This window comes from Oncorhynchus keta, unplaced genomic scaffold (genome assembly GCF_023373465.1).
Source record: "Oncorhynchus keta strain PuntledgeMale-10-30-2019 unplaced genomic scaffold, Oket_V2 Un_contig_8387_pilon_pilon, whole genome shotgun sequence".
Classification (NCBI taxonomy): domain Eukaryota; kingdom Metazoa; phylum Chordata; class Actinopteri; order Salmoniformes; family Salmonidae; genus Oncorhynchus; species Oncorhynchus keta.
In genome coordinates this window covers 17501-34189 of record NW_026290028.1, presented here as the reverse complement: position 1 = coordinate 34189, position 16689 = coordinate 17501, and the positions used below count along the sequence as shown (strand labels likewise).

The 16689-nt window shown below is 46.1% G+C and overlaps 1 protein-coding gene and 2 long non-coding RNA genes across 14 annotated transcripts in view; all 3 read right to left on the bottom strand.

The window, feature by feature from the left end:
* Positions 1-7197: 7197 nt before the first annotated feature.
* LOC127926813 (uncharacterized) lies at positions 7198-11554 on the bottom strand. Of its 2 annotated transcripts, none has more exons than XR_008125158.1 (3): positions 10937-11554; positions 10042-10357; positions 7198-8395 (listed from the first exon to the last, which is right to left on the bottom strand). It is a non-coding gene; the product is annotated as an uncharacterized LOC127926813 (long non-coding RNA). The 2 variants fall into 2 exon arrangements; XR_008125157.1 differs by having other exon boundaries at positions 10200-10357; positions 10937-11551.
* Positions 11555-14060: 2506 nt separating this feature from the next.
* Positions 14061-15509, bottom strand: LOC127926814 (uncharacterized). Of its 11 annotated transcripts, none has more exons than XR_008125166.1 (4): positions 15395-15424; positions 15138-15219; positions 14648-15096; positions 14061-14586 (listed from the first exon to the last, which is right to left on the bottom strand). It is a non-coding gene; the product is annotated as an uncharacterized LOC127926814 (long non-coding RNA). The 11 variants fall into 11 exon arrangements; XR_008125168.1 differs by having other exon boundaries at positions 14061-14647; positions 14689-15096; XR_008125165.1 differs by having other exon boundaries at positions 14061-14688; positions 14770-15096.
* Positions 15510-16304: 795 nt separating this feature from the next.
* LOC118383594 (Krueppel-like factor 13) overlaps positions 16305-16689 on the bottom strand; it is a gene marked incomplete at its 5' end in the record, with an annotated part of 1485 nt that continues 1100 nt past the window's right edge. Inside the window, one exon of the mRNA XM_035770070.2 lies at positions 16305-16689. This exon is cut by the window's right edge and continues 1100 nt beyond it.

Here is a 16689-nt window from a genome sequence, read left to right as displayed (position 1 = left end):
ATCAGTGACTGACTGACATCTCCTCAAGGGAGTCTTGAATATTATTATTATTTTGTCTTGTTTTCTGACAGCAACTACATCTACTAGACTAATATAATCTATAAAGAAATAAAATAAATAAGCAAACTAAGGAAAAGAGTATGAATTGATAATGAATCTATTACTTGGAATAGTCAAATGAATCACAGTCAAGAATATAGTACAAAGTTCAAAAATAAATACCAACCCATTAAATGAGGCCAGATACATTGTTTTGAGGCGAAGTAAGCAGCGTACATACATGGCAATACAAATGCCATATCATTATCTTTCATCATCATCTTCTGTAACCTGTAGAGCGTTCCGCTGTCCCCGATCTGCTACAGAGGATGGCTGTTTTGTCTTCGATGCAACACAGACCATGTCAACACACACAAATATCCAACAACAAACTAGCGACACAACATTCCGAACACAAAGAGAATATACGTTTTCCACCGCGTCCTGTTTGTCCTCGGTTTTGTTGCAGCGAGATTATTAAAGTCAAATCTTAAGTAAAATAAGATTATTATTTTTTTTTTTTGAAAGTTGAGTTCGAATTTGAGTTCCGTCTCTCGTTTAAATTTCCTCGTACACAAGTTGTTGTGTAAATTGTGTTCGTGTTGTATCATCAATTGTCTGTTGAATATAGCTATAGGTTTTTGTTATGGAATGATCACCGTTTTATTTAGCCACAATTTCCATCAAATCCCAACCATGATAATTAGTCACAGCTCTTGTGTAGCCTAATGACATCATTTTATAACCCAGAGCTCAGGGTTCAGGGTCAAAAAAACAAAACAAAGCATAACATGGAACCACATGATAAAAAAACCTGAAGTCATTTTGTTCAAGGATTTTATATTTTCCCCGTTTCCTTGGTATTCACAGTCATTTATTGTAACGACATGAGCTTAACCTTATCTACCTCCAGAATGCAGATTCTGAACGTCACGTCAGTTGTGATGTTTTGATGAGTAGTTCCAGAATAATGTATTGTGTTTTGGACCTGATGAGAATAAAATAAGCTGGAATGAGATAATATATGAACATTTAAAGAGCTGTTGTTGTTTATATGGTTTTACGCGTCACTCTGAAAGAGGACGCGATGACAAATATATTCACAACAGTTAGGTTTAATTTCCTCTGAAAGTACAACTTCCTGAATCATTTCCCTGCGATGTCTTTGCGTTACAGACAAAAGATGTCAAATTTTCTGAGATTAACGAGGAAAATGAATAAATGTCCTGACGTTCTATTCGTAATGCTTAGCATCAATCAAGCGAAAAGAAAACTTAAATAATGTAGCAAATCAATTAAAAAAACATGATATGAACACACACACACACAGGTGATAATAACAAAATGTACAAAACACAAAATAACACCATAGCAGTTCAAATAAAACATGGAAATAACAGAAAGCCAGAAAATAATAATTGAAATCTAACAAATACATTTCTAGTAATATAATATATTATAATAATACTATATTACTATAATAATCAAAGAGCGCTGGTCAAAAACACACCTGGTATCTCTCAGTCAATCCCGGACACCCTCAGTGAGGTTTCAGTTTCAAAAGGGGATTTTTTTTTTTAAAACAACCTTTATTTTTACACTCAAATCACTTTGTCTCTTTGAACCGAGTTCAAATTGTAGAGGTACATATAACCATTACCTAGACATTTGTTCAGGTTGGACCATTTTATGTTTAAGTGGTCAGTAAAAGGAATTGTGGGTATTGGAATAGAGGGAAAAGGGGGGAAGGGGCATTAGAGGATCAGCTTCCTGACTGGCTGCTGACACCGAACTAGAGAAGAAATAACTACAATCATAACTGAATTGGCTGACTGACCGACTACCTGACTGACTGATTGTCTGACTGTCTGACTGACTGTGCAAAGTGTTATATAGATAGTGAGGTATATTGCATGTTCTGAATGAACGAGTGGACACCAGTTACAACGCACTGAGGTACTGTGAAGGGTTTTCTGTTTTCATATATTACCTACATGGTCAGAAAAGCACTGACCGTGATGGATAGGATGGTATGAATGTATCCCACAAGAGACTGTAAATGTTTAAATGTACCTGGTATATGAAAGAAAATAACATATAGAACATTCAACAAGAGTCCAGTTGACTGATGAGCATGTGATTACGGAGGTATCTGACAGCTGCAGAGACATTTCAAAATGGCCACCTGTCACCTTATTCTGGATGGCTTTTAAAAATGAGTTATTTTGTGTGGAACACGACAGGGCTGTCCCTTCACTCCTCCTTTGTTTGAGTTTACAATGGAATTCCGTGATTACTCAAGACACAGTGGGCTGAACCAAGCCCCTCTTTACACAGCGTTAGAGAGGAGAGTTATCTTAGAGTAGTTCCACTGTGCTGTATGTCTGGGCTAGCTGGCATAGTGGTGACGCTGTGTGTTTTTACAAGGGGAGTTTCTTTTTGGAAGGGGGAGAGAAAAGCTGATTCTGGTTTCTTTTAGGTGACTGGGAAGAGAGAGGCCCATGGGGAGGCTGAGGGGATGGGGGATACTGAGGGGGGAGGCCGGGGGACAAGGCTGGCCATTCACAGGCCTGACACCTGCTTCTTTCACCCTGTGAAGGATTCCTAGAACTCTCTCCAGCTGGACTCTCTCTTCTCTTTGCGTGAAGTGTTGTGTTGTGTTGTGTTGTGTTGTGTTGTGTTGTGTGTGTGTGTGTGTGTGTGTGTGTGTGTGTGTGTGTGTGTGTGTGTGTGTGTGTGTGTGTGTGTGTGTGTGTGTGTGTGTGTGTGTGTGTGTGTGTGTGTGTGTGTGTGTGTGTGTGTGCGTGCGTGTACGTGTAGCCTTTTACTGAATGCCAACACTGAGGCGATGCAACGGCAGCCCAGCCAAAACCAAGGGCCTCAGCTTAGCTCATTGAGAAGCTAAAGCACAGTAGATTAGTCAAGAGGAAGCAGAGAAATCCTCAGACTATTTTAGACCTGGAGGCATTAATTTAGCCTGGACATAATCTACAGTGTCTTTTAATACAGAGTGTAGACGGACATGAGCACCACTGTGCCGAAAAGCTCCGTCTTCTATTTCCTACTTTTCCCTGAACCTTTCACTGGATCGGACTAGAAACGCTGCCAACAAAGCTTGGAACACTGCTGGAAGTTCCAAGAAAGCAGAAAGAAAGGGGAGACACACTGTAGACCTTTGCCTTTCAGCTGGAGTCAATGTGGTCACGTCTCAAACGGCACCCTATTCTCTATTACAGTGCACTACTTTTGACCAGGGCCTATAGGTAGTGCACGTTATATAGGGAATAGGGTGCCATTTAAGATGCAACTTTTGAACGAAGTCACAGGTTTCATACCTAGGCGCCTGGCACCCTATTCTGGCACCCTATTCTCTATACAGTGCACTACTTCTGACTAGGGCCCAATAGAGAAATAGGGTGCCATTTGGGAGTCATCCTGTAGCTTCACTAGTACGATCACAGAGGAACGGGAACAGATAACCAGGTCTTTATGAGAGTGGGTCTACAGGCTTTTTACAATGATGAGATGGTTTTAAAACAGGCTGTAAGGAACACGCTGAGGTAATCTACTGTAAAGTGAAATGGAAGGGCCTTCCCAGAGCTATAAACCAAGCCTTGGGTGTGTTTGGGAATCTGAGGCTAGAAACAGTTGGATGGCAGGGTACTAATAAAAACATTGCCACATTGCAAAAGTTGCCTCTTAAATGGCATCCTATTCCCTATATATAATGTGCACTACCTATAGGCCCTGGTCAAAAGTAGTGCACTGTAATAGAGAATAGGGTGCCAGGATAGGGTGCCAGGCGCCTAGGTATGAAACCTGTGACTTCATGTAGAGACAGATGGGATCGTCGAGGTAACGAGGACAACTGTTGAGAGAAGAATTCTCAGTGGATCTAAAGGGCAGCCAACGACACGGTTAACACCGTATTCATCGGGAGATTTTCTCTCCTCTGCACTGTTTGTCCTGTGGGACTAAGTCAGGTTTCTGTACGTCACATAACTCGAGATGAAGTCAAGATTAAAGACCAACTAATGACTCAGTGTTTCCCGCCAAGCATCTCTTTACTGTTCACATTCACCTGGAGTTTCTTGCTCACTTCTGTCCTGTGTAGTCTGTCTGTCCTGTGTAGTCTGTCCTGTGTAGTCTGTCTGTCCTGTGTAGTCTGTCCTGTCCTGTGTAGTCTGTCTGTCCTGTGTAGTCTGTCCTGTGTAGTCTGTCTGTCCTGTGTAGTCTGTCCTGTCCTGTGTAGTCTGTCTGTCCTGTGCAGTCTGTCTGTCCTGTGTAGTCTGTCTGTCCTGTGTAGTCTGTCTGTCCTGTGTAGTCTGTCTGTCCTGTGTAGTCTCTGTCCTGTGTAGTCTGTCCTGTGTAGTCTGTCTGTGCTGTGCAGTCTGTCTGTCCTGTGTAGTCTGTCTGTCCTGTGTAGTCTGTCTGTCCTGTGTAGTCTGTCTGTCCTGTGTAGTCTGTCTGTCCTGTGTAGTCTGTCTGTCCTGTGTAGTCTGTCTGTCCTGTGTAGTCTGTCCTGTGTAGTCTGTCCTGTGTAGTCTGTCTGTCCTGTGTAGTCTGTCTGTCCTGTGTAGTCTGTCTGTCCTGTGTAGTCTGTCTGTCCTGTGTAGTCTGTCCTGTGTAGTCTGTCTGTGCTGTGCAGTCTGTCTGTGCTGTGCAGTCTGTCTGTCCTGTGTAGTCTGTCTGTCCTGTGTAGTCTGTCTGTCCTGTGTAGTCTCTGTCCTGTGTAGTCTGTCTGTCCTGTGTAGTCTGTCTGTCCTGTGTAGTCTGTCTGTCCTGTGTAGTCTGTCTGTCCTGTGTAGTCTGTCTGTCCTGTGTAGTCTGTCCTGTGTAGTCTGTCTGTCCTGTGTAGTCTGTCTGTCCTGTGTAGTCTGTCTGTCCTGTGTAGTCTGTCTGTCCTGTGTAGTCTGTCTGTCCTGTGTAGTCTGTCTGTCCTGTGTAGTCTGTCCTGTCCTGTAGTCTGTCTGTCCTGTGTAGTCTGTCTGTCCTGTGTAGTCTGTCCTGTCTGTCCTGTGTAGTCTGTCTGTCCTGTGTAGTCTGTCTGTCTGTCCTGTGTAGTCTGTCTGTCCTGTGTAGTCTGTCTGTCCTGTGTAGTCTGTCTGTCCTGTGTAGTCTGTCTGTCCTGTGTAGTCTGTCTGTCCTGTGTAGTCTGTCTGTCCTGTCTGTCCTGTGTAGTCTGTCTGTCCTGTGTAGTCTGTCTGTCCTGTGTAGTCTGTCTGTCCTGTGTAGTCTGTCTGTCCTGTGTAGTCTGTCTGTCCTGTGTAGTCTGTCTGTCCTGTGTAGTCTGTCCTGTGTAGTCTGTCTGTCCTGTGTAGTCTGTCTGTCCTGTGTAGTCTGTCTGTCCTGTGTAGTCTGTCTGTCCTGTGTAGTCTGTCTGTCCTGTGTAGTCTGTCTGTCCTGTGTAGTCTGTCTGTCCTGTGTAGTCTGTCTGTCCTGTGTAGTCTGTCTGTCCTGTGTAGTCTGTCTGTCCTGTGTAGTCTGTCTGTCCTGTGTAGTCTGTCTGTCCTGTGTAGTCTGTCTGTCCTGTGTAGTCTGTCTGTCCTGTGTAGTCTGTCTGTCCTGTGTAGTCTGTCTGTCCTGTGTAGTCTGTCCTGTGTAGTCTGTCTGTCCTGTGTAGTCTGTCTGTCCTGTGTAGTCTGTCTGTCCTGTGTAGTCTGTCCTGTGTAGTCTGTCTGTCCTGTGTAGTCTGTCTGTCCTGTGTAGTCTGTCTGTCCTGTGTAGTCTGTCTGTCCTGTGTAGTCTGTCTGTCCTGTGTAGTCTGTCTGTCCTGTGTAGTCTGTCTGTCCTGTGTAGTCTGTCTGTCCTGTGTAGTCTGTCTGTCCTGTGTAGTCTGTCTGTCCTGTGTAGTCTGTCTGTCCTGTGTAGTCTGTCCTGTCCTGTGTAGTCTGTCTGTCCTGTGTAGTCTGTCTGTCCTGTGTAGTCTGTCTGTCCTGTGCAGTCTGTCTGTCCTGTGTAGTCTGTCCTGTGTAGTCTGTCTGTCCTGTGTAGTCTGTCTGTCCTGTGTAGTCTGTCTGTCCTGTGTAGTCTGTCTGTCCTGTGTAGTCTGTCTGTCCTGTGTAGTCTGTCCTGTGTAGTCTGTCTGTCCTGTGTAGTCTGTCTGTCCTGTGTAGTCTGTCCTGTGTAGTCTGTCTGTCCTGTGTAGTCTGTCTGTCCTGTGTAGTCTGTCTGTCCTGTGTAGTCTGTCTGTCCTGTGTAGTCTGTCTGTCCTGTGTAGTCTGTCTGTCCTGTGTAGTCTGTCTGTCCTGTGTAGTCTGTCTGTCCTGTGTAGTCTGTCTGTCCTGTGTAGTCTGTCTGTCCTGTGTAGTCTGTCTGTCCTGTGTAGTCTGTCTGTCCTGTGTAGTCTGTCTGTCCTGTGTAGTCTGTCTGTCCTGTGTAGTCTGTCCTGTGTAGTCTGTCCTGTCTGTCCTGTGTAGTCTGTCTGTCCTGTGTAGTCTGTCTGTCCTGTGTAGTCTGTCTGTGTGTAGTCTGTCTGTCCTGTGTAGTCTGTCTGTCCTGTGTAGTCTGTCTGTCCTGTGTAGTCTGTCTGTCCTGTGTAGTCTGTCTGTCCTGTGTAGTCTGTCCTGTGTAGTCTGTCTGTCCTGTGTAGTCTGTCTGTCCTGTGTAGTCTGTCTGTCCTGTGTAGTCTGTCTGTCCTGTGTAGTCTGTCTGTCCTGTGTAGTCTGTCTGTCCTGTGTAGTCTGTCTGTCCTGTGTAGTCTGTCTGTCCTGTGTAGTCTGTCTGTCCTGTGTAGTCTGTCTGTCCTGTGTAGTCTGTCTGTCCTGTGCAGTCTGTCTGTCCTGTGTAGTCTGTCTGTCCTGTGTAGTCTGTCTGTCCTGTGTAGTCTGTCTGTCCTGTGTAGTCTGTCCTGTGTAGTCTGTCCTGTGTAGTCTGTCTGTCCTGTGTAGTCTGTCTGTCCTGTGTAGTCTGTCTGTCCTGTGTAGTCTGTCTGTCCTGTGTAGTCTGTCTGTCTGTGTAGTCTGTCTGTCCTGTGTAGTCTGTCTGTCCTGTGTAGTCTGTCTGTCCTGTGTAGTCTGTCTGTCCTGTGTAGTCTGTCTGTCCTGTGTAGTCTGTCTGTCCTGTGTAGTCTGTCCTGTGTAGTCTGTCTGTCCTGTGTAGTCTGTCTGTCCTGTGTAGTCTGTCTGTCTGTCCTGTGTAGTCTGTCTGTCCTGTGTCCTGTGTAGTCTGTCTGTCCTGTGTAGTCTGTCTGTCCTGTGTAGTCTGTCTGTCCTGTGTAGTCTGTCTGTCCTGTGTAGTCTGTCTGTCCTGTGTAGTCTGTCCTGTGTAGTCTGTCTGTCCTGTGTAGTCTGTCTGTCCTGTGTAGTCTGTCTGTCCTGTGTAGTCTGTCTGTCCTGTGTAGTCTGTCTGTCCTGTGTAGTCTGTCTGTCCTGTGTAGTCTGTCTGTCCTGTGTAGTCTGTCTGTCCTGTGTAGTCTGTCTGTGCTGTGTAGTCTGTCTGTCCTGTGTAGTCTGTCTGTCCTGTGTAGTCTGTCCTGTGTAGTCTGTCTGTCCTGTGTAGTCTGTCTGTCCTGTGTAGTCTGTCTGTCCTGTGTAGTCTGTCTGTCCTGTGTAGTCTGTCTGTCCTGTGTAGTCTGTCTGTCCTGTGTAGTCTGTCTGTCCTGTGTAGTCTGTCTGTCCTGTGTAGTCTGTCTGTCCTGTGTAGTCTGTCTGTCCTGTGCAGTCTGTCCTGTGTAGTCTGTCTGTCCTGTGTAGTCTGTCTGTCCTGTGTAGTCTGTCTGTCCTGTGTAGTCTGTCTGTCCTGTGTAGTCTGTCCTGTGTAGTCTGTCCTGTGTAGTCTGTCTGTCCTGTGTAGTCTGTCTGTCCTGTGTAGTCTGTCTGTCCTGTGTAGTCTGTCTGTCCTGTGTAGTCTGTCTGTCCTGTGCAGTCTGTCTGTCCTGTGCAGTCTGTATGTCCCGTGCAGTCTGTCTGTCCCGTGCAGTCTGTCTGTCCTGTGCAGTCTGTCTGTCCTGTGATTAAGTCACTTCTCTGTACAGTCACTCTGGGCCAACTCAAGGGTACAGTGTCAGGATTAAAATGAATTTTAGTGACCTTTGGTGACATTTAGAAGCTGGTAGAAGGGATGGTTTACAGTAAGGAGGTTTACAGTAACCGCCCGGCGAGGTTCTCAGAGTGAACTCACTGGGTATTCCTTATAACCGATTACCAGTGATAGACAGTATTTTTTTATTATACCACACAGTTCTTATAGGGATTTGTATAATGACTCCATCTGGCATCTCATCTCTGTCTAAGGTAGATAGAATATTTTGAAGAGATAGCTAGAGGAGTTAACCACCCTTTAAAAATAGCTACAAACGGATGTTCTTCCCTCAGGAACTAACTGTTGTCCCTGTACAAGCTACAGGCTATTTTACCTGTCTTCATGTCTCCCAGGCTGTTATAGAGTCAGCTAGCTGTAGGATAGAGCTGTAGGGTCTTGTAGGAGCTAGTTAACTGTCCTCATGTCTCCCAGGCTGGTATAGAGTTAGCTAGCTGTAGGATAGAGCTGTAGGGTCTTGTAGGAGCTAGTTAACTGTCCTCATGTCTCCCAGGCTGGTATAGAGTTAGCTAGCTGTAGGATAGAGTTGTAGGGTCTTGTAGGAGCTAGTTAACTGTCCTCATGTCTCCCAGGCTGGTATAGAGTCAGCTAGCTGTAGGATAGAGCTGTAGGGTCTTGTAGGAGCTAGTTAACTGTCCTCATGTCTCCCAGGCTGGTATAGAGTTAGCTAGCTGTAGGATAGAGCTGTAGGGTCTTGTAGGAGCTAGTTAACTGTCCTCATGTCTCCCAGGCTGGTATAGAGTCAGCTAGCTGTAGGATAGAGTTGTAGGGTCTTGTAGGAGCTAGTTAACTGTCCTCATGTCTCCCAGGCTGGTATAGAGTTAGCTAGCTGTAGGATAGAGCTGTAGGGTCTTGTAGGAGCTAGTTAACTGTCCTCATGTCTCCCAGGCTGGTATAGAGTTAGCTAGCTGTAGGATAGAGTTGTAGGGTCTTGTAGGAGCTAGTTAACTGTCTTCATGTCTCCCAGGCTGGTATAGAGTCAGCTAGCTGTAGGATAGAGCTGTAGGGTCTTGTAGGAGCTGTCCTCATGTCTCCCAGGCTGGTATAGAGTTAGCTAGCTGTAGATAGAGTTGTAGGGTCTTGTAACTAGTTAACTGTCTTCATGTCTCCCAGGCTGGTATAGAGTCAGCTAGCTGTAGGATAGAGTTGTAGGGTCTTGTAGGAGCTAGTTAACTGTCCTCATGTCTCCCAGGCTGGTATAGAGTTAGCTAGCTGTAGGATAGAGCTGTAGGGTATTGTAGGAGCTAGTTAACTGTCCTCATGTCTCCCAGGCTGGTATAGAGTTAGCTAGCTGTAGGATAGAGTTGTAGGGTCTTGTAGGAGCTAGTTAACTGTCTTCATGTCTCCCAGGCTGGTATAGAGTCAGCTAGCTGTAGGATAGAGCTGTAGGGTCTTGTAGGAGCTAGTTAACTGTCCTCATGTCTCCCAGGCTGGTATAGAGTTAGCTAGCTGTAGGATAGAGTTGTAGGGTCTTGTAGGAGCTAGTTAACTGTCTTCATGTCTCCCAGGCTGGTATAGAGTCAGCTAGCTGTAGGATAGAGCTGTAGGGTCTTGTAGGAGCTAGTTAACTGTCCTCATGTCTCCCAGGCTGGTATAGAGTCAGCTAGCTGTAGGATAGAGCTGTAGGGTCTTGTCCTCTAGTTAACTGTCCTCATGTCTCCCAGGCTGTTATAGAGTTAGCTAGCTGTAGGATAGAGCTGTAGGGTCTTGTAGGAGCTAGTTAACTGTCCTCATGTCTCCCAGGCTGTTATAGAGTCAGCTAGCTGTAGGATAGAGCTGTAGGGTCTTGTAGGAGCTAGTTAACTGTCCTCATGTCTCCCAGGCTGGTATAGAGTTAGCTAGCTGTAGGATAGAGCTGTAGGGTCTTGTAGGAGCTAGTTAACTGTCCTCATGTCTCCCAGGCTGTTATAGAGTTAGCTAGCTGTATGATAGAGTTGTAGGGTCTTGTAGGAGCTAGTTAACTGTCCTCGTGTCTCCCAGGCTGGTATAGAGTTAGCTAGCTGTAGGATAGAGTTGTAGGGTCTTGTAGGAGCTAGTTAACTGTCCTCGTGTCTCCCAGGCTGGTATAGAGTTAGCTAGCTGTAGGATAGAGTTGTAGGGTCTTGTAGGAGCTAGTTAACTGTCCTCATGTCTCCCAGGCTGGTATAGAGTCAGCTAGCTGTAGGATAGAGCTGTAGGGTCTTGTAGGAGCTAGTTAACTGTCCTCATGTCTCCCAGGCTGTTATAGAGTTAGCTAGCTGTAGGATAGAGCTGTAGGGTCTTGTAGGAGCTAACTGTCCTCATGTCTCCCAGGCTGTCCTCCTATAATAACTGTAGGGTCTAGTTTAACTGTCCTCATGTCTCCCAGGCTGTTATAGAGTTAGCTAACTTGTAGGAGCTAGTTAACTGTCCTCGTGTCTCCCAGGCTGGTATAGAGTTAGCTAGCTGTAACTGTCCTCCTATAACTGTCCTCGTGTTCCCACTGGTCCTCCTAGCTAGCTGTAGGATAGAGTTGTAGGGTCTTGTAGAGCTAGTTAACTGTCCTCATGTCTCCCAGGCTGGTAATAAGTTAGCTAGCTGTAACTTGTAGGAGCTAGTTAACCCTCATGTCTCCCAGGCTGGTATAGAGTTAGCTCTGTAGGATAGAGCTGTAGGGTCTTGTAAGTTAACTGTCCTCCTGTCTCCCAGGCTGTTATAGAGTCAGCTAGCTGTCCTCCTGTAGGAGCTAGTTAACTGTCCTCATGTCTCCCAGGCTGTATAGAGTTAGCTCCTAGGATAGAGTTGTAGGGTCTTGTAGGAGCTAAACTGTCCTCATGTCTCCCAGGCTGTTATAGAGTCAGCTAGCTGTAGGATAGAGTTGTAACTTGTCCTAGTTAACTGTCCTCATGTCTCCCAGGCTGGTATAGAGTTAGCTAGCTGTAGGATAGAGCTGTAGGGTCTTGTAGGAGCTAGTTAACTGTCCTCGTGTCTCCCAGGCTGTTATAGAGTCAGCTTATCTGTAGGATAGAGCTGTAGGGTCTTGTAGGAGCTAGTTAACTGTCCTCATGTCTCCCAGGCTGTTATAGAGTCAGCTAGCTGTAGGATAGAGCTGTAGGGTCTTGTAGGAGCTAGTTAACTGTCCTCATGTCTCCCAGGCTGGTATAGAGTCAGCTAGCTGTATGATAGAGCTGTAGGGTCTTGTAGGAGCTAGTTAACTGTCCTCATGTCTCCCAGGCTGGTATAGAGTTAGCTAGCTGTAGGATAGAGCTGTAGGGTCTTGTAGGAGCTAGTTAACTGTCCTCATGTCTCCCAGGCTGTTATAGAGTCAGCTAGCTGTAGGATAGAGCTGTAGGGTCTTGTAGGAGCTAGTTAACTGTCCTCATGTCTCCCAGGCTGGTATAGAGTTAGCTAGCTGTAGGATAGAGCTGTAGGGTCTTGTAGGAGCTAGTTAACTGTCCTCGTGTCTCCCAGGCTGTTATAGAGTTAGCTAGCTGTAGGATAGAGTTGTAGGGTCTTGTAGTAGTTAACTGTCCTCATGTCTCCCAGGCTGTATAGTTAGCTAGCTGTAGGATAGAGCTGTAGGGTCTTGTAGTAGTTAACTGTCCTCATGTCTCCCAGGCTGTTATAGAGTCAGCTAGCTGTATGATAGAGCTGTAGGGTCTTGTGTGTTAACTGTCCTCATGTCTCCCAGGCTGGTATAGAGTTAGCTAGCTGTAGGATGAGCTGTGTCTTGTGTGTTAACTGTCCTCGTGTCTCCCAGGCTGTTATAGAGTCAGCTTATCTGTAGGATAGAGCTGTAGGGTCTTGTAGGAGCTAGTTAACTGTCCTCATGTCTCCCAGGCTGTTATAGAGTCAGCTAGCTGTAGGATAGAGCTGTACTTGTGTGCTGTTAACTGTCCTCATGTCTCCCAGGCTGGTATAGAGTCAGCTAGCTGTATGATAGAGCTGTAGGGTCTTGTAGGAGCTAGTTAACTGTCCTCATGTCTCCCAGGCTGGTATAGAGTTAGCTAGCTGTAGGATAGAGCTGTAGGGTCTTGTGGAGCTAGTTAACTGTCCTCATGTCTCCCAGGCTGTTATAGAGTCAGCTAGCTGTAGGATAGAGCTGTGGGTCTTGTAGGAGCTAGTTAACTGTCCTCATGTCTCCCAGGCTGGTATAGAGTTAGCTAGCTGTAGGATAGAGCTGTAGGGTCTTGTAGGAGCTAGTTAACTGTCCTCGTGTCTCCCAGGCTGTTATAGAGTTAGCTAGCTGTAGGATAGAGTTGTAGGGTCTTGTAGGAGCTAGTTAACTGTCCTCATGTCTCCCAGGCTGGTATAGAGTTAGCTAGCTGTAGGATAGAGCTGTAGGGTCTTGTAGGAGCTAGTTAACTGTCCTCATGTCTCCCAGGCTGTTATAGAGTCAGCTAGCTGTATGATAGAGCTGTAGGGTCTTGTAGGAGCTAGTTAACTGTCCTCATGTCTCCCAGGCTGGTATAGAGTTAGCTAGCTGTAGGATAGAGCTGTAGGGTCTTGTAGGAGCTAGTTAACTGTCCTCATGTCTCCCAGGCTGGTATAGAGTTAGCTAGCTGTAGGATAGAGCTGTAGGGTCTTGTAGGAGCTAGTTAACTGTCCTCATGTCTCCCAGGCTGTTATAGAGTCAGCTAGCTGTAGGATAGAGCTGTACTTGTAGAGCTAGTTAACTGTCCTCATGTCTCCCAGGCTGTTATAGAGTCAGCTAGCTGTAGGATAGAGCTGTAGGGTCTTGTAGGAGCTAGTTAACTGTCCTCATGTCTCCCAGGCTGGTATGAGTTAGCTAGCTGTAGGATCAGAGTTGTAGGGTCTTGTAGACTTTAACTGTCCTCATGTCTCCCAGGCTGTTATAGAGTTAGCTAGCTGTATGGACATGTAGGGTCTTGTCCTCATAACTCTAGTTAACTGTCCTCCTATAATAACTCTAGTTAACTGTCCTCCTATAATAACTCTAGTTAACTGTCCTATAATAACCAGTTAACTGTCATCCTATAATAACTCTAATTAACTGTCCTCCTATAATAACTCAAGTTAACTGTCCTCCTATAATAACTCAAGTTAACTGTCCTCCTATAATAACTCTAATTAACTGTCCTCCTATAATAACTCAAGTTAACTGTCCTCCTATAATAACTCTAGTTCACTGTCCTCCTATAATAACTCTAATTAACTGTCCTCCTATAATAACTCAAGTTAACTGTCCTCCTATAATAACTCTAGTTCACTGTCCTCCTATAATAACTCTAGTTCACTGTCCTCCTATAATAACTCTAGTTAACTGTCCTCCTATAATAACTCAAGTTAACTGTCCTCCTATAATAACTCTAGTTCACTGTCCTCCTATAATAACTCTAGTTAACTGTCCTCCTATAATAACTCTAGTTAACTGTCCTCCTATAATGACTCTAGTTCACTGTCCTCCTATAATAACTGTAGTTAACTGCCCTCCTCATGTCTCCATGTATTTATGATCTAGTCATCTTCCCTGTCATTAGTGTCTTCCTGTCCTTCACCACCATGTTCCTGGAGACAGACGCTGTAATAACACCTCACACACACCCTGTCTGTCAACACAACACAGCGATGTGTGTGTGTACTGTGTGTGCTGTGTGTGTGTGTGTGTGTACTGTGTGTGTGTACTGTGTGTGTGTGTGTGTGTGTGTACTGTGTGTGTGTACTGTGTGTGTGTGTGTGTGTGTGTGTGTGTGTGTGTGTGTGTGTGTGTGTGTGTGTGTGTGTACCATGTGACTGTGTGTGTACTGTGTGTGTGTGTGTGTGTGTGTGTACTGTGTGTGTGTACTGTGTGTGTGTGTACTGTGTGTGTGTGTACTGTGTGTGTGTGTACTGTGTGTGTGTACTGTGTGTGTGTGTTGTGTGTGTGTGTGTACTGTGTGTGTGTACTGTGTGTGTACTGTGTGTGTGTGTGTGTACTGTGTGTACTGTGTGTGTGTGTACTGTGTGTGTGTGCACTGTGTGTGTGTGTACTGTGTGTGTGTGTGTGTGTGTGGTACTGTGTGTGTGTACTGTGTGTGTGTGTGTACTGTGTGTGTGTACTGTGTGTGTGTACTGTGTGTGTGTGTACTGTGTGTGTGTGTACTGTGTGTGTGTGTAGTCAGGTGAATCATGATGATGATACTAATTCGATCAGGGGTGGGTGGCCGAACCCCAAACCACGTGCAGGGTATTGTTCCAGCCCTGCAGTAACACTGGCCTAAAGTGTTGTGGAGGACAAGTTTTTTTTTAATGATCACTGTGTTGACCGTGCAGCATCACATGGACTTGTCCTTAGGCAGCTGCCTACCATGGACATCACATGGACTTGTCCTCAGACAGCTGACCTACCATGGACATCACATGGACTTGTCCTCAGACAGCTGACCTACCATGGACATCACATGGACTTGTCCTCAGACAGCTGACCTACCATGGACATCACATGGACTTGTCCTCAGACAGCTGACCTACCATGGACATCACATGGACTTGTCCTCAGACAGCTGACCTACCATGGACATCACATGGACTTGTCCTCAGACAGCTGACCTACCATGGGGACAGCTGACCTACCATGGACATCACATGGACTTGTCCTCAGACAGCTGACCTACCATGGACATCACATGGACTTGTCCTCAGACAGCTGACCTACCATGGGGACAGCTGACCTACCATGGACATCACATGGACTTGTCCTCAGACAGCTGACCTACCATGGGGACAGCTGACCTACCATGGACATCACATGGACTTGTCCTCAGACAGCTGACCTACCATGGACATCACATGGACTTGTCCTCAGACAGCTGACCTACCATGGGGACAGCTGACCTACCATGGACATCACATGGACTTGTCCTCAGACAGCTGACCTACCATGGACATCACATGGACTTGTCCTCAGACAGCTGACCTACCATGGGGACAGCTGACCTACCATGGACATCACATGGACTTGTCCTCAGACAGCTGACCTACCATGGACATCACATGGACTTGTCCTCAGACAGCTGACCTACCATGGACATCACATGGACTTGTCCTCAGACAGCTGACCTACCATGGACATCACATGGACTTGTCCTTAGACAGCTGACCTACCATGGACATCACATGGACTTGTCCTCAGACAGCTGACCTACCATGGACATCACATGGACTTGTCCTCAGACAGCTGACCTACCATGGGGACATGACCTACCATGGGGACTTGTCCTCAGACAGCTGACCTACCATGGGGACATCACATGGACTTGTCCTCAGACAAAAAACCTACCATGGGGATCTTGACCTACACATGGACAGCTGACCTACCATGGGACATCACATGGGACTGAGTCCTCAGACAGCTGACCTACCATGGACATCACATGGACTTGTCCTCTTCAGACAGCTGACCTACCATGGACATCACATGGACGTGTCCTCAGACAGCTGACCTACCATGGACATCACATGGACTTGTCCTGGACAGCTGACCTACCATGGACATCACTGGGGAGATAGCTGACCTACCATGGGGTCCTCACAGCTGACCTGTGGTTCACATGGGTCCTCAGACAGCTGACCTCCATGTCTCTCACTGTGGCTGTGGTCCTCATGATAGCTGACCTCCATGGACATCACATGGACTTGTCCTCTCTGACTCTCTCTGTCTCTCACTGTGGCTGACCTGACATCACTGTCTCTCTCTCTGACCTGGGACACTGTGGCTGTGGTTCCTGATGATATCTGACCTACTGTGGCATGTGGTTACTGTCCTCTCTCTCTGGGGACAGCTGTGGCTGGGGACGCTGAGCTGTCTACCATGGGGACAGCTGAGGAGCTGATGACTCTACCATGGGGACATGTTTGCTGATGATCTCTCTCTCAAAAAAAAAAACGCGCATCTTGACGCAAATACACACAAGAGTTGAGTTGTAGGAGTCTGAGTTACATGGGAACTAAACACCTCTTCCGTGGATGAGGTTATGAAGCAACGCAGCAGAGACGTCTCTGCTCTCATCTTCACATCCCCCTTTTGAATCAGTCTGACGTGTTGACCGACACAGCTCACTGCCACACTGTGGTTCACTGATGATCTCTGTCTCTCTCTCACTCTGTCTCTCTCTCTGTCTCTCACTGTGGCTGTGGTTTGCTGATGTAAGAGATTCAAGAGTCAGAGATATGGGCTCTTGGATTCAAATTAAAGTGAAAGAGGGAACAGTATTTTCTCTCTCTCCTCTCAAGGAGAGGAGTGCAATTCTATTTGAGTGTAAAGGCTATTTTGCGTGTGTGTGTGTGTGTGTGTGTGTGTGTGTGTGTGTGTGTGTGTGTGTGTGTGTGTGTGTGTGTGTGTGTCTCTGCGTTTCTTCATTGTGTCCATTCTTTCAAGCTATCAAAAGAGAGCCCTTCCCTGAGCAGGGCAGAAGATTTAACCTGCATTGAATTTCAGAATAAAGTGATGTTTTGTATTTGTGCAGTCAAGTTTTTAAAAAAAAGAAGAAAATAAATGAAACTGTGTGTTTTTTATAATCCTGAGGATGAAGATGGAAATCTCTCCTTTCGTCAATTTCAAATAAATGTAACCTCGTGTAGTATTTACAATATGGAATATCTCGTTCTGTGTTCTTTCTTGGCTGATTCTGATTCTAACTTTAAGTATCACAA